The following is a 24352-nucleotide window of genomic DNA, read 5'->3' on the forward strand; positions in this document are numbered from 1 at the left end:
GGCTCTCCTTCCCTAGGCTGGGATCTGGGAATGGCCTCCAGGCAGAAAATGGGGAGATCATGGGGGCTCATTCAACTTGTTCCCCTCTTCTCAGAGATCACATTGTCCTACACAGCCTGTTATCCGGTGTCTTGAAGCAATTTTTTATATATTTTGACCAATTTTCTAGTTATTTGCAGTACGAGAGCAATTCCCAGTGTTCACTCCTTCACAGGCCAGAGTGGGAGCCATTCTGACTCCTTTTCTCATTTAACTGATCCATTTAAGACTACAAGATCCAGTTCTCATCCTTCATTTGTAAACTTGGCATATGGTTATTTGGCTTTGACATTTTAGATTTTATTTTATCTTCCTGTGTCTAGGGAAATTTTAATTTCAAACTCCTCTTATAAAAAGCTCAGAAGTCAGTAGTATGGAAAAATTACACTTATTCACCTAATAAAGCTGGAATTAAATTTGTTTTCACGACATACTTGTTTTATGATCTTAAGCACATCATTACTCTGTGTCTCTGATTCCCCATAAAAAGTGTGGGTAATAATTCCTGCCCCACCCATCTCTTGGGAATTACATATTGATCAAATGAAGGGATGAGTGGCATAGTACTTCGGAAAGAGTAATGTTTTAAACTGAGGAAGGCAGAAAGAAAATGCAGTCATCTCCATGCCCCCCATCACATATCAGTAACTGTACGGTGATTAACATTCATTATTTAATGGAGACCATGTATCTACCTCCTTAGAAACCAATAACATTATCCCCCCTTTTTGTTTTATTATTCTTGATGCAGTAGTTGAGGGAGTGAAAGCAAACTTGCTCTTTTTATGGAGTTACGAAGGAATAGAGCTAGAATCTGAACACTGTATCATGCTGCTTGGTTTTAAAAACTTATCTTTCTTGGACATAAAATGCTCTTTTCCTTTGCCTTCAAAAGATGTCTTTTTCAGTCTTTTATGGGCCAACTGGCATGCCTGCCATTTGATGTGTACTGTGTATATCTGTAAGACTACTTATAAATACATTGCAGTTTCCTCTGCATTTCACCATTTTTTTAATGTTTATTTTTTAGAGAGAGAGTGAAAGCATGGGAGGGGCAGAGAGAGTGGGGACAGAGGATCCAAAGCAGGCTCTGTGCTGACAGAAGAGAGCCTAATGTGGGGCTCGAATACATGAACTGTGAGATCAGGACCCGGGCCAAAGTCGGATGCTTAACCAAAGCCACTCAGGCAACCCTGCATTTCACCTTTAACATGGCTGTTGTCAGAATTTTGTCTCCATTCCCCAGAAATACTAGTTTACAAATTAGAGCTGTTCCAGGCCACGATCTTATGAGGTTCTGTAGTGGGCAACCTTGAAACATTTTCAGGAGAAATCACACCATTGCTTATCTTAAGTTTCAAGACCCCTGCCAACTTTTTCTTTTCACAAAAACTGTCAAACCCTGTGGCCTCCCTTCCACCAGCTAGTCAAGTTTCAGACATAGCATTTGCACATCCTTTCTGTGCCTTTCTAGCAGGGTTAGTGTGAGAAGTTGAATGCCAGGTTAACGAGGAGTGGACAAATTCAAAATAAACGTAAATCAAAACCCTGGTTTGCCTACTAACTCTGTTGTCTAATACGCGAAGAGATGTCATGGGGAAAACAAATCAGTTATTCTGTAGAAATCCAAAAAGTAGTGTCCAAAGGACCTCTGATAGACTTGAAGGGAGGTACCTTTCAACAAGATAAGAGGAAGAACATTTTAAGAAGCAGGACAATAACAGAATGAGCTGAGAAGACATAGGTTCTTTCTCCCCGGAGAAAGGATGAGAGGGTGAGGGTGTGGTGAAAGACCATGTTACCGGGGATTCGGATACAAGGAGAAGTCCTCCACTTGGGACCTACAGAAGCCCCAAGAGGCCTATGAATCCCTTAAAATTTGTGTTTATGAATGCAAAAGTTTTTCAGGAGACAGGGTTTATAACTCTCTTTAGATAGTCAAAGATCTCCAGACAATAAATCTGGGAAACCCAAGGATATCACATTATGCTTTAATTCTCAGAGGAGATTCCTATTTTGGAAAGGATATTAGATTGTTTGATCTGATGTCCTTCTTTACCTGTAATATTCTGCTTCCAAATTAAGTGCAAGAAGGACTACATAAATAGATCTTTAAGAACTGTAAGCTATAGTTCCCATCTACAGCTAATACAATAATAAAAGGAAACATTTAAACTATGTCTTAGCCACTTCCTGGATCCATTTGCAAATAGTCAAGATGTTTTCTCCTAAGCAGAAGAACCAAATTCAAGTCTGCTTCTGGCCATTGTCCAAAACGTGCCGTCACTCAAGAATTTGATTTTGAAGAAGTCAGTAGGAGGAATAATACCGCAGAATTGCATGAACCAACTACATAAGAGTCCAAATTAACATTTCCCTTTTGCAAAAGCAGGGACTTCGAGATGCAACAAACCAAGTATTTAAGAAACACAAGCATCCTATTTTAAAACATCTGAGAATGAAAGGGCAGATTCCAAGTGAAAACCCCAAATCGTTTCCCGTGTCAGAGCACGCCAGAGCACTCAACAAGCTGGGTCTTCACATATATCCCCTGGCCCATCACACATGTCATCTTACTCCAGCCCATCTCTTCTTACCTCTCCCAGTCTCTTTTCTTGGCCCAGAAACAACTTTCCTCCGGAATTTTTAGATGTGCCTTCCAGGGCACCCACTGGTCCTACTTACAGAATCAGGACCTTTAAGTCCATTTACAGAATTTGCAAGACAAAAACGGACATGGATTTCCAGGGCTCGAGGCTTCTGCAGCATAGGATTTAAAAATATGCCCTGTACATTTCAATTCCTCATTGAAAAAAACCTTCCATTTACATAAAAAAAACCTTTCACTTCTATTCACTCAGGAGGATGGCTCACTTCCACAAGCTCCTAAGACTTTTTAAAACATTTTGAATCTCAGTCATAAAAAGAATGCTCTACCACAAGCTGTTTTAAGTACCTTATTTCTTTGTCCAAAATACTGAGGAATCTTATAGGAATAAATCATCAATATAAAAAGGGAAATATGGAGGGGCACCTGGGTGGCTCAGTTGGTTGAGCTTCTGGCTCTTGATTTCAGCTCAGGTCATGATCTCAGGATTCATGGGTTTGAGCCCCCTGCATTGGACTCTGTGCTGACAGTGTGGAGCCTGCTCCGAATTCTCTTTCTCTCTCTCTCTCTCTCTCTCTCTCTCTCTCTCTGTCTCTGCTTCTCTCTCTCTCTCTCTCTCTCAAAATAAACAAATATACTTTAAAAAGGGGAAATATTGGGGCGCCTGGGTGGCGCAGTCGGTTAAGCGTCCGACTTCAGCCAGGTCACGATCTCGCACTCCGTGAGTTCGAGCCCCGCGTCGGGCTCTGGGCTGATGGCTCAGAGCCTGGAGCCTATTTCAGATTCTGTGTCTCCCTCTCTCTCTGCCCCTCCCCCGTTCATGCTCTGTCTCTCTCTGACCCAAAAATAAATAAACGTTGAAAAAAATTTTTTTTAAATAAAAAAAAATAAAAAGGGGAAATATTGAATAATAAGCATAATAAAAATATTATTTCATCCAGTTATTCCTTTAACAAGTTATATACACAAATTTTTTAAGTAAATTCTATGCAGATTAAGATCTGGATATTTCCTGGCTACAACTAAAAAAAAAAAAATAGATGAAACTGAATAGAAGTAAAGAAAAATAAGTTTAGAAAATAAAATAAACTTACCTCAGGTAGTCAACTTAAATCTAATGACCGTAAATAATATTTTTATGAGATTAAGGTAAAATCACCCAATAATAGTTAAGTTGATGCTTCAGTCATAGAAAAGTAACTTTAAAAATGTAATTGACTTTGACATGTGGCAGTTGTATATTATTATCAAAATAGGGATAACACATGCCCAACTTTGTTCATATCTCATATCCTGAAACGATGTGCAAGAAGACGGACTTAAGCGTGTTGAGCTATCAATCCTCCAAACAGGCAGGAATAAGATAACCAAGAGAACACAAAAAAAGGACAGATTTTTCTAATGGCCGTTACTTCCAGGATAGAATGTTAAATGTTAAGGAAAAGAGACAAGTTCTGGTAAATGCTAGCCAACTTGAAGACACCTACCTAAGATGATTCCACTTTCAGGAAACAGATTATCCAAGAGAAATCTTCCAAGATTGACTCAGTCATTGATAACTCACTGGATTACTAGGGATCTGAATTAAAATCCCACATTTTCTATTAATTTTATCAAGATACCACAACCTCAACCACCAAGGTTAAAAATGCTTTCAGAGGAAATAAAACTGGCTTGGTTCCACATATGTTTTTAATTTGAAAGATGCCCAAGTGGATTTTACTAAGAAAAAAATTCATTTCTGTGAAGTAAATATTCTAGTTCAACTGATATCTTTAAATTTTTTTTAATGTTTATTTAATTTTGAGAGAGAGAGAGAGACAGAGCAGGGGTTGGGGAGGGGTAGAGAGAGAAAGAGGGAGACACAGAACCTGAAGCAGGCTCCAGGCTCTGAGCTGTCAACACAGAGCCTGATATGGGGCTTGAACCCACAAACTGCAAGATCATGACCTGAGCCGAAGCTGGACGCTTAACCAACTGAGCCACCCAGGCACCCCAACTTTCATCTTTAGTATCAATACTATTGCCGTTATTATTCTTAGGTTAGTGCTTTGCCTGTCTGTTACTGCCAGTTGAAGAAGAGACTAGAAATTCTTGACAAGTGAATATGTCTCTGGTTTAAATGTCTCTAGTAGGTTTTGTGATCTCCAGTAGTCCAGTCTAGTCAGACTAGAAACATCTAGGGGGAAAAAATGTCCTTCAATGCACTTCAGCCAGTAGATGGAATGCAAAACATAAATTCTCTGGTAAAAGACCATGTTGGAACTTTTCATCTTAAGAGATTTGCTGCTTTATAATTCCATATGCACAAGTGTCTTCATGTGTCCTGAGAATAGAGATTACTTGGGGCCAATGTGCTCCCAGGTATCTACATAGGCTGGCAATAACAGAGGATTGATGTTTGCTCAACATCACTCATCATCAGGGAAATACAAATCAAACCACAATGTGATACCACTTCACACCTGTCAGAATGGCTAAAATTAACTCGGGAAACAACAGATGTTAACAAGGATGTGGAGAAAGAGAAACTCTCTTACACTGTCGGTGGGAATGCAAACTGGTGCAGCCACTCTGGAAAACAGTGTGGAGGTTCCTCAGAAAGTTAAAGACAGAGCTACTCTATGACCCAGCAATTACACTACTAGATATTTAACCAAAGGACACAAAAATACTGATTCAAAGGGGGCAGATGCACCCCAATGTTTATAGCAGCACTATCAACAAGAGCCAAACTACAGAAAGAACCCAAATGTCTATCGACCGGGGATGAATAAAGAAGATGTGGTATAGATTTACAATGGAGTATTACTCAGCCATAAAAAGAATGAAATCTTGCCATTTGCAACGATGTGGAAGGAACTAAAGTGTACTACGCTAAGTGAAATAAGTCAGAGAAAGAAAAATACCATATAATTTCACTCATTTGTGGTATTTAAACAAAACAGATGGACATAGAGGAAGGGATGGAAAAATAAAATAAGATAAAAACAGAGAGGGAGGGAAACCATATGAGACTCTTAACAATAGAGAACAAACTGAGGGTTGATGGAGGGAGGTGGTAGGGGTGGGCTAGGTGGGTGATGTGTATTAAGGAGGGCACTTGTTGTAATGGGCATTGGGTGTAAGCGATGAATCACTAAATTCTACTCCTGAAACCAATACTACACTATATGTTAACTTGAATTTAAACAAAATCTTGGGGAAAAAAACCCATACAAGTTTGATATTGAATCTACTTATGGTTTGGTTATTTGAATATTTTCTACCAATCAGTTTGATCTGCACATGGCTGCCTCCTCGAGCACAGCCAGGATGAAAGGCCCACCAGGATTAGGAGATATTTGGTCTTAGCATTGAAAACTGGGAAATAATTTTGTATAGGGAGAGGAGAAAAAGGACTTTCTAGGCAAAGCAAAAACACCTATGTGGTGACATAGAGAAAATGTGTATCCTGCATACAGCAGGAGGCAAACTAGAAAAAGAAAATAAATCCATTTTGCTGTAGAACAACACTCACATATGGGAGCAACAGAAAATGTGGCCTAGGAGGGACAATGTGAGGAAGCTTGGACTTCCAGCTTGCAAGCCTGTGTTTCATTTTGGTGGCAGTCAGGACCCCCTGGATGTTGGCAACTGGCCTGATGTATTAGTTTCCTATAGATGCTATAACAGATTACTGCAAAGTTAGTGGCTTGACCAACACTTTCTGATTTATTATCTCACAGTTCTGGAGACCAGAAGTCTCACTAAATCAGGGCATGGCAAGGCTGCATTCCTTTGGGAGGCTCTAGAGGAGAAGCTGTTTCCTTGCTTTCTCCAGCTTCTAGAGGCAGCCTGCTTTCCTTGACTCATCCTCTCTTCCATCTTCAAAGTCAGCAATCACAGAACCCCCGCCTCTGCTTCCCTCTGTGCACCTCTCTGTGAGCAAGCCTCCTGCCTCCCTCTTTCCTTTATTGATGATTATACTGAGCCCACCCAAATGATCCAGGATAACCTCCCTACCTCAAAATCCTTAACTTAATCCCATCTGCAAAGTCTCTTTTGCTACATAAGCTAACATGCACATGATCCAAGAATTAGGATCTTGAGTCCATTGTTTTTGCCTGCCACCCCCAATCACAGCCAATTAAATGGAGCCCAAATAACATTAATAGGAAACCTGTTTCATATGGATGATATACAAGGCGTTATTTCAAGCACTTGATAGATGTTAGTTCATTGAGTCCTCAGAGCACTTTTTTTGAGGGATCTGAGACACAGAGAATTTAAACAGGTTGGTCAAGGTCACAGTTGGGAAGGAGTGTGACAGGGATACAAACCCAGGCCATCTGGTTCCCTGAAGCCACACTTGGAACCACCCCATAATGTCATCTCCAAAGTAATTTGAAAGTTTGAGAAAGAATTTTTCCTCCCATTCCATCGTGTTTCTTTTCCTGTTATATATTTAAACCTCTACATTTATTAGTAGTGAGATTACTCCAACAGAATGTAAAGAGTGACAATACCCCAGAATAAGCACCCTTTCAGTGTTGTTGGCTCACATGTGTCCTCAGCAAACCATAAAGTTATTACAAAACAATAAGATAATGCCTGACTTGCAGCCAGTAGGCTCTGAAACGCTGGTCTAACAACTGTTTAAATACTCAAGTTTTGATACAGCTTAAAGGATCTACTTGAACAGAAAAGGTTCTTAATTGCTTCCCCCAAAATTGAAGAATGGAAGAAGGGTCTTGAAAACTTGATTTCCTTACATTTAGGGATGCTTTTGATATAAATTGACTTCCTATAGTTGCTAATGTTTGTTAAATACAGTGGATTCTGAAAGAAAATGAAAAGGCAGAGAAAGTAGCCCAGAAGAAAATTCACAATGAGCTGCTGATAAGATACACAGGGTATTTCCGAGAGAATCTTTAGAGTTGGTGGAATTAAATTACAGCTCTGGGTATCTATTTTTTAAGGAAAATGTGTATTTGCCTAATCCAATTTCAGCATAATTCATATCCCTGTAACACTCCGAGAACACTGGCATATGGTTACATGAGATATAAATTGGAAGTATGATTAAAAATCACTGGCGTTTCGATTTCAATTATATTTCACAAAATAGACTCTAGGGAAAAAATTGTGCAAGCAAGACCACAACCCACTGCAAGATGAGAGTAGAGAAAAATCTCCACATGCACATGCACACACACCTATGCACACACACATGCGCATATCCCCCTGGAGATCTGACCAGGCACCAAATCCCCCAGGTGAACTCCCAACACTGCTGGCTTCTTCTTGGTGGGCAGCCAGCACTGCCTGACTTGACTTGAAGCCAGAATCCAAAGGTTCCTGGAAGCCATCTGTGATGGCTGAACCAAAGAACAGTCCAGTCTTCTAGAAACCTGGATTCAGAATTTGGATCAAATCATGAGGATCACTGTTTAACCTTGAGCAATCTGGTTAATCTTTCTTTAAAATGACCTTGAAGAATAATTTTGAAGACTAGGTGAGAAAATGCTGTAAATCTCTTGACACATAGTAGGTGGAAAATATAATGTATTTAAGTCAAAAGAAGTTTTCACAGAACTTAGATCAGGCACCTTATTTTATTCATCTTTGTATCCCTAAACCCTGACAGAATTTCTGGCACATACTGAATGCACAACATATTTGTGGAATTGAAAATAACGATTTAGGCTTTCCATTTTTCTACTCCTAACCCCTCTTATCTCTTCATAGGGATATTGCTCCCAAGTGATATAAAAGGGGAGAGGTGAAAAGGAATCACTTTCATTAAAGAAAGATTTTAAGAGCAAAAATAAATTCTTCCCTCCTTAATCTTGACAGATGGGAATTTCAAGTTCCTCATTTTGTTTTAAGGAGCTAATAAGGAGTTCATAAATCTCAATTACTTCTGCAGAGTTAAAAGCAGCCGCAGGTCTGCTAAGCATGATTCCAATCTCTGATCAGCCCTAGCACCGTTATTGAAACACTGGGAGAGGTGAGGGGCCAACTCATATTTCAACCTTGAGCTGACATCACAGCAGTAAAATTTCCTTCTCAATCTGGTCAGAGTGAAGAAGGAACACAGATCAGTCCAGGAACATCCACAAGATGCCATGTCACACATGAAATTATATATTGTTGGTAGCTTAAGAAATGGCCTCCCTTGAGTTCCTGGAATTGGCCAATCTCCATTCATAATCAATGAAAAGATCAATTAACAAATATTTATCTCCTTTACAAAACTCAATGTCTTTTCTTTCCCAACCACTTACATACATATATATATATGTATATATATATATATATATATATATATACATATATATGTATATATATATACATATATATATATATACACACACACACACATATATATATACACATATATATGTGTGTATATATACATACACACACACACACACACACACACACATACATACAGTGGACCCCCTTCTCTCCATCACTCCTTGTATTCGTTTGCTAGGGCTGCCACAACCAAATAACACAGACTCGGGGCTTAAATGTTTAAACAACAGAAATTTATTTTCTCACAACCGTGGAGGCCAGAAGTCTGAGGTGTTGGTAGGGTTGGCTTCATCTGAGGCCTCTCATCTTGGCTTGTAGACAGCTGTCTTCTCCCTATGTCCTCACATGGTCATTCCACTGTGTCTGTGCCCTAATTTCCTCTTCTTATAGGGACACCAGTCAGATTAGGGTCTGCCATAATGCCCTCATGTTAATTTAATTACATCCTTAAAGACTTTATCTCCAAATACAGTCACATTCTGAGGTACTGGAGGTTATAACTTCAGTATATGAGTGTGGGGGGGGGGGGGAATACAATTCAGCCGATAACATTCCTTAAGAGTCAATCAGCCCCTAGTTCTGGTTGATTCTACTTTTCCAATGATTCTGAAGTCTGTCCATCCTCTAACTGGACTGCCCTACACGAGCCTTTTCAGACTCTCTTCACATTTTATTAATCACTTTTCCCACACACCCAGGCTACAGGAAAGGCATTTTTCTTTACCTGAGTACTTTCCCCCCACACCAAAATCTCTTATATAATGTTCTCCATATGTCAAGCTCCAATTCAAAAGCGAGGTTCTTCTCTAGTCCTAAATAGTATTGGACTGTCCATTACTCTGCTCTCCTTCATCAGCTTACACTGTACTGGTAATTTGCACCCAAGAGGCAGTGTGCTGAAGTAGAAAGAGCAAGCATTCTGGAACCAGGTAGTCATAGCTTAAAATCTCATCTCTGCCACTACTAGCCGTGCAAGTTTGGGCAGGTCACTTAATCTCTCAAACTCAGTTTCCTTATCCATGAGAATGGTACGGCTATGCCCACCTCCCAGGATTATTGTGAGGATGAATATAAATATATTAAGTGCATTAAAATGTCTGGCACATAGCAGACACTCTAAAAACACATTGTTGTTGCTGCTGCTGCTGCTGTTGTTGTTGTTGTGACAGCATTTTTATCTTTTTTAATTTTTATTTTCCACTGACCATTAGCTCTCTGAGCACAAAGACTATAACTTGATCACCTTTCTATGCCCTACAGCAACAAGCCCGGTGATTTTCATATTTTAGTGCTCAACAAATATTCATTAAAATCATGTTGAGCTCCTCTTCTGAGACCCCTGATATCCATGATGTGTTGCTCAGCACTATAAGGAAAGTATTTATCTCTATAATTGGGATGATGACCATAATAATTCATAAAACTGCTCTGAGGATTAGATAGAACAATCTTTATAAATTATAAAGTGCTATACAAATGTTAACAACTCTTTAGGGGAAAAAATTACACAAGGTGATGTTCAGAGGTGGGGTCGTGTAAGATGGGAAGAAGGTGAATAGGGGAGGTGAGGTTGAGCACCTCAGCGGAGGTCTCTGAAGGGCAGTGAGCCTGACTGACACAGAGATGGTGTGCTGACAAGTAAGAGGCCTAGTATTGTACTAGGCAAAAAGAGTCCTGTAAATTCTCTGCTGTGGGGCAAGGGGTGGGGGATCTATGCCGAATACAAGAAAGAATCTATACAGTTGACAGGTGAGGACATTCTGGGCTGTGGCTGAGAGCCCAAAGGACTTCTGTCTCAATGACAGGTAAGGTACAGAAGAGGGTATCCAAACCATGGGGCAGAGACGATGAGTGCATCGAAAACAAACTCATTAATTCACTAAAACTGATTAAACTATTAACCATGATGGTGGACTCTAGTGTTACAGAAATGAGTTCAGATTTCCTATCTTCACAGTCTAGGGGAACAAACAAATGTTTAAACAAACAAGTACAATAAAATTTTCTGGATGCTATGATAAAATCCTACACGGGCTGGAGTGGGGGCCTGGAGGAATGAGTACTCAGTCATACCTGGGAATAATAGCAGAGGTTTCATAGAGATAATGAGCCCTACGCTGAGTCCTGAAGACTCAGTTTTGTGGTGAAGAGCGGGGAAGAGGACATCAGAGGCTAATGAGAAGCAGGAACAAAGGGCTGGGTGCCATGTTAATTACAACAGTTTAATTGAGCTGGATTAGAAAGAAGCAATGAGAGAGGAGGCTGATGTGACTGGCAGAGACGAGGTCATAGTGAGCCTTTTACAACAAGAAATGTAGGCTGGGTTTTCACCAGTAGGCTATTAGGTGCTACTGAAGCACTTAGGAGAATAACATGAGATTTGTGTTTTAGAAAGATTACAATAAAATGGAAGCAGTATATTCTAAATCCTATTTTGATTAATTAATAAAACAGCAGATACTGAAAATAGTTTTTAGTCCTTTAAGCACCCAGTATAGTGCTAGATATCATGCAAGGTAAATGAGCTAAGTAGTGTGTGTGTGTGTGTGTGTGTGTGTGTGTGTGTATGAGCGCGTGCGCGTATTGTCCCTTGGAGCTAAGTGAGGGCTGGACTAGTCAGGTAAAATCTCCATAAGGAAAGAAAGAATTGAGCTGGGCTGTGAAGAAACAAAAAACATCAAGCTAATGAGAGACAAGAGAAATCTAGATACCTAACCTTGCTAAATCTCATTTCTTGTCTGTGAAATGCAGTTGGTCATTAAGCCTACCTTATGTGATTATTAGGAGTAATTGACTAAATGTGCATAAAAAGATAACCAACCGTGCCTAGCCCATAATAGTTTCTTAATCAATGGTATTTATCCAAATGGTAAGAGAAGAGTAGACTTAAGATATACTAAAAAAAAAATTGTAGAGGGCTGAGTCAAATTGAGTTAATATGGTGTAGGACTTACTAAATGCTAATGCTGGTACAAAGTCTCCTCGATGTATCATAGCATATCATATAATCCCTAGAACAGATCTATGGTATAGAAACTATTATTAATATTTCCATTTTACACAGGAGAAAGCTGAACTCTAGAGATGTCACATACCAGCTCTGACATTTACTTGCGGTGTTACCTTGGCAAACATTAGCCTCTGGGGGCTAGTTTCTTCACCCACTTCCTCTACCATCTGACCCCATCTGTAGACTATATTTCTCAACTTCCACTGTAATTGCGTGCGATTGGCTGTCAGATTGAGTTCTAACCAATGGATAATGGGCAGAAGTGATGTATGTTGTAACTAGCTGAGTCGTACTGGTAGTGGGCGTTAGCTAATGTTGACCACCCTTAAGAAGGTATTATGATACAAGAACTCATGGAAGGATTGGCTGGTTTATAAGTGGAAATCTAGTGAAGGGAGGAAGTTCAGAGATCTGGGAGCATATAGGGTTAGAAAATCCAACTGTTCTAGTTCTAAAATCTTACATTTAATCAGTTATAAGATGCACATTTTTCATATTTTAATGTCTCTGAAATTGTCATGTGCTTTATAATCCCTGTCATTTCACAGTTGCTATCAGCCAGGGTACAATTGTGACAGACTTCTCATTTCCTGTACATATGTAAACTAGTGCTTACTCCTTTGTATTACTGAATAATAGCATCCCTTAAATGTTTCAATTAATAAACCCTTAATAACCATTTGAGGAAGGAATACGAATAATGGTTGTTGTCCGAATGCCTTCTACTGACAGGTAGTCAACCTCTTGTAAGATTAAAAACAAAAATCAAAAATGCCAGCATCAAAATTTACAGAATGCTTATAATCAGCTAGAATGAAAACCTTGGGGACAATAATTGAAGACTGGTAAAAAAAATTGCTGCATCACCAGTATTTTTGATGGCATAAAAGATGAGACTATATGAAAAAACACAGACATCCACAAATAAGTCAAAAAGTGATTCAGAAAATGATTCTGAACTGTGAATGTGAAGAACTACTTTTAGAACTATTTAACCAAATTATTTGCTTATATTTCCAAATGGCATACTTATAAATGACATATAATATTAAATATATGTCAACTTTCTTTCTGGTATAGCTGAATGAGGTCCTATCAGAACAATCCTCCAGGAGACAACAAATATAAACTTTGGAAAACAATGTAGACAACAACAATAACAACACTGGAGAATTAATAACAGAGACTGGAAAACAATAAAAAAAACACACACAGGAATATTCTAGAGAGGAGCTGTCCCTAGGAAACGCACAATAGGACTGGATGAATTTGTTGCCTTTTAGCCTGACAGAAGACCTCAGCCTTTTCACTGAGAAAAAAATCTGCAGCCTTTCTAAACTACAGAATTGGAGGACAGAAGTTACATAGCACATCCCCAGCAGCTGGAAAACTGAAGGCAAACTTTCAGAATGGAGAGGCAGAGCCCTGAATTCTATGTGAAGATTCTACCCCAAATCTCTGGCTGCACCCTAAATTTTCAATGCTCAGAGAAGACTCCAAGCACTTAAACTATGAACGAATTAACTGAATTGAGGTTTGAGCTGCCAGCAAAAGGGTAGCTTGAGCCCAACCGAGTTAATTGCCAGCTAAAGCCAGCTTCCCCAAAGTGAATAACATTCCTTACAAGACTATAACATAATTTAACATAATTGTGGTTTTCACAACATAAAAATCACAATTCCCTAATATAATCCAAAAGTAGTTGATGCACAAAGAGACAGAAAAATATGATACATTCTCAAAGGAGGGGTCAGCAAACTACTGTCCAAGAGCCAGATCTAGCCTTTGGCCTGTTTTTGTATAACTTGTTAGCTAAGAATGGTTTTAACTTTTTTGAAGAGGTTTGTTAAAAAATAAATAAATAAGAAGACGAATGTATGACAGAGACCGTGAGAGGCTCCTAGAAAGTAAACTCCTTACTGTCTGTCCTTTTACAGGAAAAGTTTGCTGACCCCTGCTTTAAAGGAATAAAGCCTAGCTCTTGGGTGACTTTTTGGATGTTAAAATCAGCAGACAAGGATTTTAAAGCAGTTATTATAATTGGTCACATTTCCATAAAGGAAGTATGGACTTAAGAAATGAAACAAGAAATCTTAGCCAAGAAGAAGCCGCCAAGAAGAAGAAATTGGAAATTCTAGGACTAACAAAGGCAGTATCTGAAATAATAAATAAATATATAAATACATACATACATACATACATACATACATACATACATAAAAATAAAAGCCTTGGATGTGCTTACCAGCAGAATAGAAATGACAGGGGACAGAGTCATTAAATTTAAAGGTAGATCAGTAGAAATTATCCAATATAAATAACAGAGAAAAAAAGGATAGAAGCAATAAATAAGAGGCTCAGGGACCAAATAAGCCAACATCAAAAGTTCAAACAAGAAACTGGAGTTCGCAAGGAGAGGAAAGAGATTGGGACAAAAAGGAGAGGAGAAGAAATAATGACTGCCATATCCCAGTTTTGAAGAAAGACATAAATTCAAGAAGCTCAATGAATCACAAGAATAATAAACATGAAGAAAAACATGCCTATGTACAGTACAAACTGGTAAAAGTTGAAAACTAAAGTAACAAACTTGGAAGTAGCGAGAAGAGGAAAAGACTATATTCTTATATATATAATACACATATTATAAGACTATATAACTATATAGTATTCCCTATTAAGTATAGGAAAATAATGATTAAATAACTACTGGCTGCTTACTAGAAACAACAGAGGAGAGTGGAACACAATAATTAAAGGAGAGAAAGAAAGAAACCATGCCCACAAATCTATGTCTAGACAAAATATCCTTCAAGAACCAAGCCAAAATAAGCACATGCTCAGTTAAAAGAAAGACTCCAGGGAATTTATTGCTGAGAGAACTAAACTACAAGTAAAATTGGAGGAAGTTCTTCAGCCAAGGGACATAATGTTAGATGGAAATACAAACCTTCAGGAAGGAATGAAGACTATTAAAAAAAGAAAAAAAGGGTAAATATTTGAATAACTATAAAAACAACTTCACTTCTTACTTTCTTTAAAATACTCGGAACTGTTTAACAGTTACACTGTCTTAGAAGCTTTATGTTTAGTACATATGTAATACACATGAAGAAAAAGATAGATACCATAAAGAACAAGGATAAATTGACCCATGTGGTTTCAAGCTTTCTACATCTTAGGTGAAGTAGTATAATACTAATTCTAAGTAGATTGTACAAAGTTAAAGGTATGTAAAGTAACCACGAATACCACCAAAAAATATTATATACAGCTAAAAAGCCATTAACAGAAATGAAATGGAATTATAAAATATAATCAAATCACCCAAATGAAGAAAGGAAAGGGTAACAGAACAAAAGGCGGCAAATAGTAAAATAAACAGAATTTAATCCAACCGTGACAATATCACATTGTACATTAATAGACCAAACATTCCAGGTAAGACAAAGATTGTAAAAACTAATAAAATACAAGATTTAAATATATGCTATTTACAAAATACACACTTCAGATATGAGGACAGACGAATTGAAAGTAAATGGGAGTCAAAAGGACATACTATGCTAACAGTAAACGTAAGAATAATAAGTCTTATATTAATATCAATATTAGTCAATGCAAAGAGCAGTACTAGATAGTAAGAGGAACTCTACATAATGGTTAAAGGATCCAACCACTAGAAAGATACAGCAGTCATAAATGTGCTCCTAAAAATGGAGCTTTAAAATTCATGAAGCAACAAGTGACAGAATTGAAGAGAAAAATAGATAATTACACAATCATAGCTGGCGACTTAAGTACCCTTTCTCACAAATGGATACCAGACAAAAATCCATCAAAGATCCGAACCGGTATAGATATTGAACCAGTATCAAGTACCGTGACCCAAATGATATTTATAAAACACTATACTTGCCGACTGTGAAATAAACATTCTTTTCAAATGTTCTCGATACAGTCGCCAACTCAGATCATATGCTAAACCACAAAACAATTCTTGATAAATTTAAAAGCTGTGTTCCCTGACCCCAATAGAATTAAATTAAAATCAATAGAAATTTTCTGGAATATTCCCAAATACTTGGAAATTAAATAACACACTTTCAAATAATCCATGGGTTACCATAGATATCATAAGGAAAATTTTAAAATGTTTTGTACTGAATGATAATGCAAAACAAAACATATAATTTAGGGGATGTAGGTGACACAATGATTCAAAGGAACTTTACAGATTTAATGCTTTAGAAAAGAAGAAAGGTTCAAAACCAGTGACCTAATAGCCTAAGAGCTAGAAAAAATATGACAAAGTAAACACAAAATAAGTTTTAAAAAAGTATGAGCCAAAATTAATTTTTTTTAAAAAAGACATAAAATAGAGAAAATAAACAAAGCCAAAAGATTTTTCTTTGTGAATATGAACAAAGAAAACTGTTAATTTCTCAAAACTAGATGAGAGAGAGCAAACAAAAATGACCAATATCAAGAAAAAAAAAAGAGTTCTTCACTAGAGTTTTTAGGGAATACTATGAGTAACTTTTTGCATAAAATTTATCAAATTATGAAATGGAAAAATTCTTTGAAAAATGCAACTGGCCAAAACTGACACAAAATGAAACAGAATAATTGAAAACCCTAGTATTAATTAAAAACATTTAATTACTTATCAAAAGCCTTCTCATAAAGATAACTCTAGACCAAGATGGTTTGACTAGTAAATTGTATTAAACAATGAAGAAATAACACCAGTCTTACACAAACTCAGAATTCAGAGGAAGAGAAAACACGTCTCAATCATTTATATGAGAATAGCATAACCCTAATACTAAATCCTGTCAAAAACTTCATAAAAATTATAAATTAAATTCTTCATGAATACTGATGTAAAAAATCCTCAGCAAAAATTTTAAAAAGTAAAACCTAGTGATGTATTATATATCTGTGCCAAGTAGGATTTACCCTAATATCACTAAGTTAATATAACACTAGAAAGTAGGAAAAGCAGTATGATTAATAGACGCAGAAAATGCAATTGACAAATATGTCACCCATTCGTGATATAAATTTATATTATAAACCCTCATCAAAATAAGAATAAACAGAAACTTCATTAATACGATATAACGCATCTTTGGAAAACCTAGTTATAACATTATACTTGATGAAATTTGAAATGCTTTCCCCCTAAGATGTGAAACACAAAGATGACTACTCTCACCACTTGTGTTCAAAACTATGTTGAGAGTACTAAAGATTGCAATAACACAAGAAAAATAATTAAATGACATATACATAGAAAAGAAAGAAGTAAAACTATCTCTATTTGCAGATTACATAATTGTTTATATGGAAAATCCTGAGAAGTCTATAACACAATTGGTTGCAGAGAATTTAGCAAGGACTCAAGAGTCCTGGGAAGTGTTGAAAGACAGAGCTTCAGCAAGGAGCAGAATTAAAGTGGCTCTTTAAGTGTGGCAGTACAAGTCAATGGGTCTTCTAACATCGTGAAAATTAGTAGGATTCAGCTCCAGGAACACCCTGTCTCTACTCCTTTCCCTGCTCATACTCTTCAATGTCTTTCACTGCTGCCTGACTTCCCATTCACTAAAGAGTAACATCTCTTTGAACTGGGTTCTGCTTTTTTCTCAATTCCATGTTAGGCCTCACTCCTGCCCTTATTGTGCTCCAATCACACTAGATCTCTTTTGTTCCTGCAATATGTCCAACTCTTTCTGGCCCAGAGCCTTTGCACATGCTGTTCTCTCTGCCTTGAGGACAATGTCCCACCTTGACTCTTCATACCGCCAGCTCCACTAATCCTTCATCTTAAGTGTCACCTCACTGAGCTAATACCCCACGCTTACCCCAAATGCATTCTCCATTTCAGCCTTTGGTTTGTTTTTCTCGATGTACTTACCACCACTCATAGTTCATTTTTAGCGGGTTAACTTTTAGGATGTTTCTTTCTTCTAAAAGTAAGAGATTATATGTGTCATGTTCACTTTTGTATAACCAGCAAATGGCATAGTACTTGGCACTTAATAAATTTACTCAATAAATATTTTTGGGGGGACAGCTGAATCAGCAGTGGCTCACACATAGCTGTGAATACTTCACATGCCTCTGCAACCTACCACTTCAGCCATTAAGGAGGCATCAAAATACTGAGTCTTCCATATTTGGATTTACAACTGGGTTAAGAGCATGGAGTTTGAGTCAGAGAGATGAGAGTTTGAATCCTGGGACTAGTCATGGGATCTTGAGCACATTTCTTAATTTTTCTAAGTTAACAGTTCCTTATCTCAAGTGTTTCTGATTTAAAAAAAAATCTGAGTAAAACCAACCTTACTTCCTAAAATTTTGGGAGAATTACAAGCCATAATTCATACAGAATACCTGGCACACAGCAACATTATTTTTGGTTATTATCATGGCTTCTTCTCCTTCTCTTTTTTTTAATCTTCACTAGATGCTAATGAAGTTCCCCTGATATTAACAAAGCATGTACATGGTCAACTCAGAGTAGTGAGCCAGGATTCATCTTCCAAACACTTCAGTTACAGAGAAGTTCAACAATATACATTGGAAGCTGGTTTGACATTTTATGATTTTGACACCATTGCTTTCATCTTGAGTTCAATTACATGAAGAAAGGTGCAATCTCTAGCTCCAAGGAAATTTAGAGTACTCTGCTTATATCCCTCATTTCCATGTGAACATTTTCCGTGAAATAGTCACTAGAAGTTATTCTGTATTCCCTAAAAGATCTATTTAAAGAAATGTGCCTGTTTGGAAGAAAAGGGAGACTTCCTTGGGAACTAAAATGTGTTTGTTGATACTCAGAAAATATATAAACTTGACATATTTTAGTAGACATGTAATTTCTATACCTAGCTTATTTTCTAGTGCTATATTATCATTAATGACCAGCTCAGAGATAAGACTTGGACTGATCAGCCTCTCAGAATAGTCAAAGAAGTAGCTTTCCAGGGATTTTCCAAGAGGACAGCAGAGTTTGTTCAATAAAAGCTAGGGTCTACAATCAGATTAATAGCTGAATCCCAGCTCATTTACTTACTAGCTATGTGATTCAGGGAAATTTCTTTAAATTCTCAGAGTCTCAGGTAAAATAGGAGCATAAATACCTACGGTTCTGTGTGTGAATGAGTGTATATGAGGACCAAGTGAAACAATGAGTATATAGATGCTTTAAAGGTACTCACCATGCACTTACAATCCCAGGTGATGTAACAGTAGCAGGTAAGACTGCCAAGTTCAGCTACATTATGGGAAAATGTTGTGATGTTTAGGGTCCAACCTTTCTCATTTCTGTCCCATAGCTCTCCCCAGACAGGAATCGGAGTGATTTCAATAACCCATCACTCACCTCCTCATCTCTCCCTTTATTCCCTATTTTTGCTAAGGGTCCCCCTCACCTTACAGAAAAGTCTAAAGATAAAGCCATGTGTTTGAAGGACCTGACTCCTAGACAGTTCGCCCTTTTGCCAAAGGCCAACCCCAAAACTGTTCCACATTTTTCCTGGTTGTCAATTTCCCAATGGACTCCCTTCCCCCATCTTTGAGTACTCTGAAGTTGTATGTATATACTGCCTGTCCTAAATTTTTAATGGTTTATTTTTTCCTTTTATGTCTTCTACAGAGTAAAAAGGGACAAAAATTTGAAGACCTGGACTATAATGGTGCTTCTGAGAAGATCTGGCTGATCTTGCCATTTTCTTGTTTGTTTTTAAGTTGGATAGGATTTAAACCTTAAACACTTCCTTTAAAACACCTCCACTCCTTTAAAACATTAATCATAAATTGGAACACGTTCAGCAAAACCCACTGATACTCTTCATACAATGAATTGAAATCTCCTAGTAATAGAAAACTGAACCAATATTTTATTGTCATATCAAATCCCATTATTTTTTCCCAGGTTCAATTTGGAACCAAGGCCAATTGAAAAACAAAAGCAAACAATCAAATGAAGACCAGAAGAAAATTTTAAGCCAGGAAGGCATGTTGTGATAACCTTCTGGTAACTGGAAATTTACATCCAGGAATTAAACTGTATTCAAAAGCTTCTGTAACCCCGTTTTATATGACATGTATCCTGGCAGGTTAAAGAAAAGTGGTACCTACTGGGAAAAGATGATGGTGAATTTTGGTTGATCTTTGGGTCTGTCCAGTTTAACTATTTCTGCTTCCAAAGCACTTCGATAAAGTTATTCACTGAGGCTTTATAAAAAAAAAAAAAAAAAAGGCTTCTATATTAGTTTTCCAAGGTTGCTGTAACAAATCATCACAAACTGGGTGACCTAACCAACATAAATTTATTGTTTCACAGTTGTGGAGGCTAGGAGTATAAGATTAAGGTGTTTAGAGGGTTGGTGCCCATGGGCACTCACAAAGAGAGTCTATTCCATGGCTATGGTTCCCAGACATCCTTGGCATTCTTTGCCTCATAGACAAATCACTCCAATCTCTGCCTCTCCCTTCATGAAGAGTTCTGCTTCATGTGTCTGTGTCTTCTCCTTGTCTTTTGAAGACATTAGTCATATTGGATTTAGGATCCATCCTACTCTAGTGTGACCTCATCTTAACTCCAATTACATCTTCAAAGACTCTTATTTCCAAATAAGGTAAATATTTTGAGGTTCTGGGTGAACACGAATGAGGGGGCATGATATAACCCCATAGAACCTTTTTTGGGGAAATTAAAACACCTGACTGGGACATATGTGCAGATATGAACAATGTAATTCTATCCACTTTGACTCAGCAAGTATCTATTCATCTAGAAAACAAACAAACCAACCAAAGGCCTTGCCTTTATAACTGGAAAGCAATCACTACAGTGTTTACAGTTTTATGAGTTGACCAGAAGGCAATACTTTTTAGCAGACTGGGGAATGTTTCCATCTGTATACCTTCCCTCTTCACTGGCTCTTAATTTTCTTGTGGCAACACCAAGAGAGAGAAGTTGATGTCAGATTCTCTCTCAGAGGAACCATTTAATTGCAGGGGATCAATAAGAACCCTCAATTTTGCAGTCCCACTTGGGAAGTATCTCCATGGGAACCCAAATATTAAATGACAGTGCCTTAGCATAATACCTAATGTAGAGAACAAACCAGATTTATTTTTATCAAAACTAAATATGAAACATTTCCTTCAAGGATGAAGTTAGAATGGGGAAAAAAAAGGTAGTTGAATTGATTGGTAGATAATATGGCCAAAAAGGGACTCAATTTACAAGTTCAAGTGAATAAGAATTTTCCAAACAACTTTCATGGACCGAGCCCTATAGATTTGCAGAACTATAAAGGGGATTCAATGGAATCAGTCTGGCACACATATAAAAAATCCTGATGCTGGGTAACCTCATGTTTCATAATTCCACATCCTTCCATTTACCTGCCCCTTTCTAGCTTTGAAGATATTAGAGATTAAATATGTACCAGTGATTACACAGCAATAATGATAGCTACCATTGGTAGTGAGCACCCACTATATTCTAGGCACTATAATTTGCATTTAACATACATTATAACATTCAATCTCTAAGGCAAAAATTATTACCTCATTTTACAAACGCGGATATTCAGCTTATGAAGACCACGTTTTCTATCATACAACACTGCCTCATCAGATGGATCAATGTCTTATAAGGATGACTCAATAAACCTCTTCCCATCTCATCTGAAACACCAGTTTAATAGTTTCCAATGTAACAGTCTCATATTTTGTCAAGTTTTCATCATTCCTCTGAAAAAAATCAAAGGAAGTTACTTAACCTCTCCAAGATTTGGTTTCTTCATCAGTCAAATGGAAAAAGTAACATTCATCTTTCAGGGATGTGATATAGAATGCATACGTTAAGAGTTCATTAAGTTGTTTATAATAGTTTTCACTGGATTTTAGTAACTGGCTTACCCTTCAGTGGGGTGACTTTCTGTAGATTTTCCTAAAACACTATGACATAGTCACCTAAGGACAGAATGTGCCCGATGTCAGGTGATGGGGAGTTTGAAGAGTTTTTGTGGGAAGAGGAGGGACAGGGACACTGATACCTGTGAATAATCTCAACAAGTTCTGGAAACCACATTGTCACTCTGTGGATTCTGGCCAAATTTTCAGATGCTCAAAAGGGCACCTGGAATTCACAGCTTCTGCTGCAGAGCAAGAGAGAGGAGGCTGGAGACAGACGCAGGGCTTTCTGGAGGATCACCCCGGCCACACCATGGTGTGGCACCCATGTGGGGCACTCCAAGTACTTGCTGAGCAAATCTATTATTTATTATCCAAATAAAACACTGTACTGAGAATCAATGTATTACAACTGTAACTTTTACAGCAAAAGTTTGTTTGCTTATTTGTTGGCTTAAACTTACATTTGAATCAGGGAATCAAAGACTCTTAGATTTGGAAAAGATTTTCTGGAACATTTAATGTCAAAATAAATATGGATTTTATGAGTAGGAGAATTAGGGCTTGGGATTAAATGGTTTGCCAAAGATCACACAGCTAGTTTAGATAAAGCTAGACCAAGAGATTCAGTTTCCCTCTGCAAAGAACCTCAAGATGGGGCTTCTCAAGCTCAGCACTGTTGTTTGATGTTTCAGGCCAGACAATTCTTTGCTGTGGAGGGATGTTCTGTGCATGATAGCAGCATCTCTCCACCAAACAGAAGCCAGCAACAGTCTCCCAGCACCCAGTATGGCCACGCAAAATATGTGCAGACATTGCCAAATGTGGCCTCTGAGTAAAATCACTCCAGTTAAGAATCACCACTGTAAGGGGTTTTTTTTGGAAAGTTAAGTGGCATAATGAACGTGGATTTGCTTGATAAACAACAAAGTACTAGACATTATTAGATCCAGGAGTTCTGCCACCCAGTGTTGTTCTCAATCTCTCTCTCACACACACAAAGGAAATGCTTGGTCAAAAGTGAGAGAAACCCCCAGGGGACAGATTGGAAAAAGGGTTCATGCTACCTTTGGAATTAAACCATGGATTCAACTCAGGATGGTTGATATCATGGTTTCACTCTGCCTAATGAACCCTCCCACATTCATCTGAGTTTGGCTAATTCTCAAGCATTCCCTTTTAAGAAGTCTCCCTGAAGCCCCACTCTGGCTCTCAGGCTGATTGCCTTTCGCTGTGTTCCCATGATCCTTGGCATGTCTCCATTGCTGCACTCAGCATGCTGTGTTACAATGATCTGTTTGCTTGCCTGTCTCTCCCCACAGGCATGAAGACTGTGTATTATCCTTCTTTATCTATTTGTGTAGGGTACAATCTAGAAGATGATCAGTTAACATTTGCTGCACAGATAAATAAATGAGTGATGGAATAATTTTTTAAAACAAAAATGAAAATAAACTGAATGGACAGGCTTTAGAGATGCAAAGAAATGCAGACTTTACAGATACAATTTACTGTAAATCATAAATAGAGTGAAGGGTTCCCAGGCTGGGCAAAGATTTATCTCTGAATTTAGCCAGACTAAAGAGCAAGCCAGCAGGTAGCTGCCTATAGCACTGATTCAAAAGTGTTCTGAAACATCTTTGGATAAAAACATGTGTGTGCAAGTATTAGAAGAAGATGAAGTTAATCTATGAGAATCTACCTTGTGGAGAAGTATGTGGTGAGAGGCAATATTATGTTAAGCCGGGTTAACTAATGATAGATGGTCTTTAAGCTGTCTGTGAAGGCAGGTAGATGCAGTTTTCTGCAGAGCACTATTTTGCTGAGTGGGAAATGCAAAGTTGGGCCAGGGAGGAACAACTTTGGAATGACAGAGAGGCTGAGCGCTGCCGTCGGGCTCCTGCTTTGATGCTTCTCTAGGCAGAGTTCAATTTCTCCTCTAAAGAAGTGCTGAATATTTAAAGAATATCATTTTGAAGAGAAGCCAAATGATTGGCCTGGCCCCAATTTTAATGTAATTGGAAATATTATCACAATTAAAGAAAGATGCAAGGATTGTATCCGAAAGAATGTCAACAATGGAAGGCTAGGGAAGGACGAGCTGCTGAGGGAGATTTGGGAGTGGCCATCAAAGTCCCCCTAGGGCCACAGGTTACCTGTTGCGCCACTCAAAGCATTCCATCAACCCAACAGTGAGCATCGCCTATGGTGGAAGTGGATACATGAAGCCCCACACAGTTTATGCAACTATCTACCTTTCCCTGATTCCAAGCTTACCAGGGATCTTGACTTCCTGTGTTGTTGGCATATAGGGAGTATACTGGGTAAGCCCAAAAGAAGGGTTGGCCTGTCCTACAGTTCTACATCTCCTGGTAAGTAAACAAGATTGTTCCTAGTGTATGTACCTGAATTTACTCAGTATAAATTGGCCTTCCCAAACATGATCAACTCTAGTA

Source organism: Puma concolor, chromosome A3 (assembly GCF_028749965.1).
Source record: "Puma concolor isolate L17-30 chromosome A3, mPumCon1.1.hap2, whole genome shotgun sequence".
NCBI classification, from domain to species: Eukaryota; Metazoa; Chordata; class Mammalia; order Carnivora; family Felidae; genus Puma; species Puma concolor.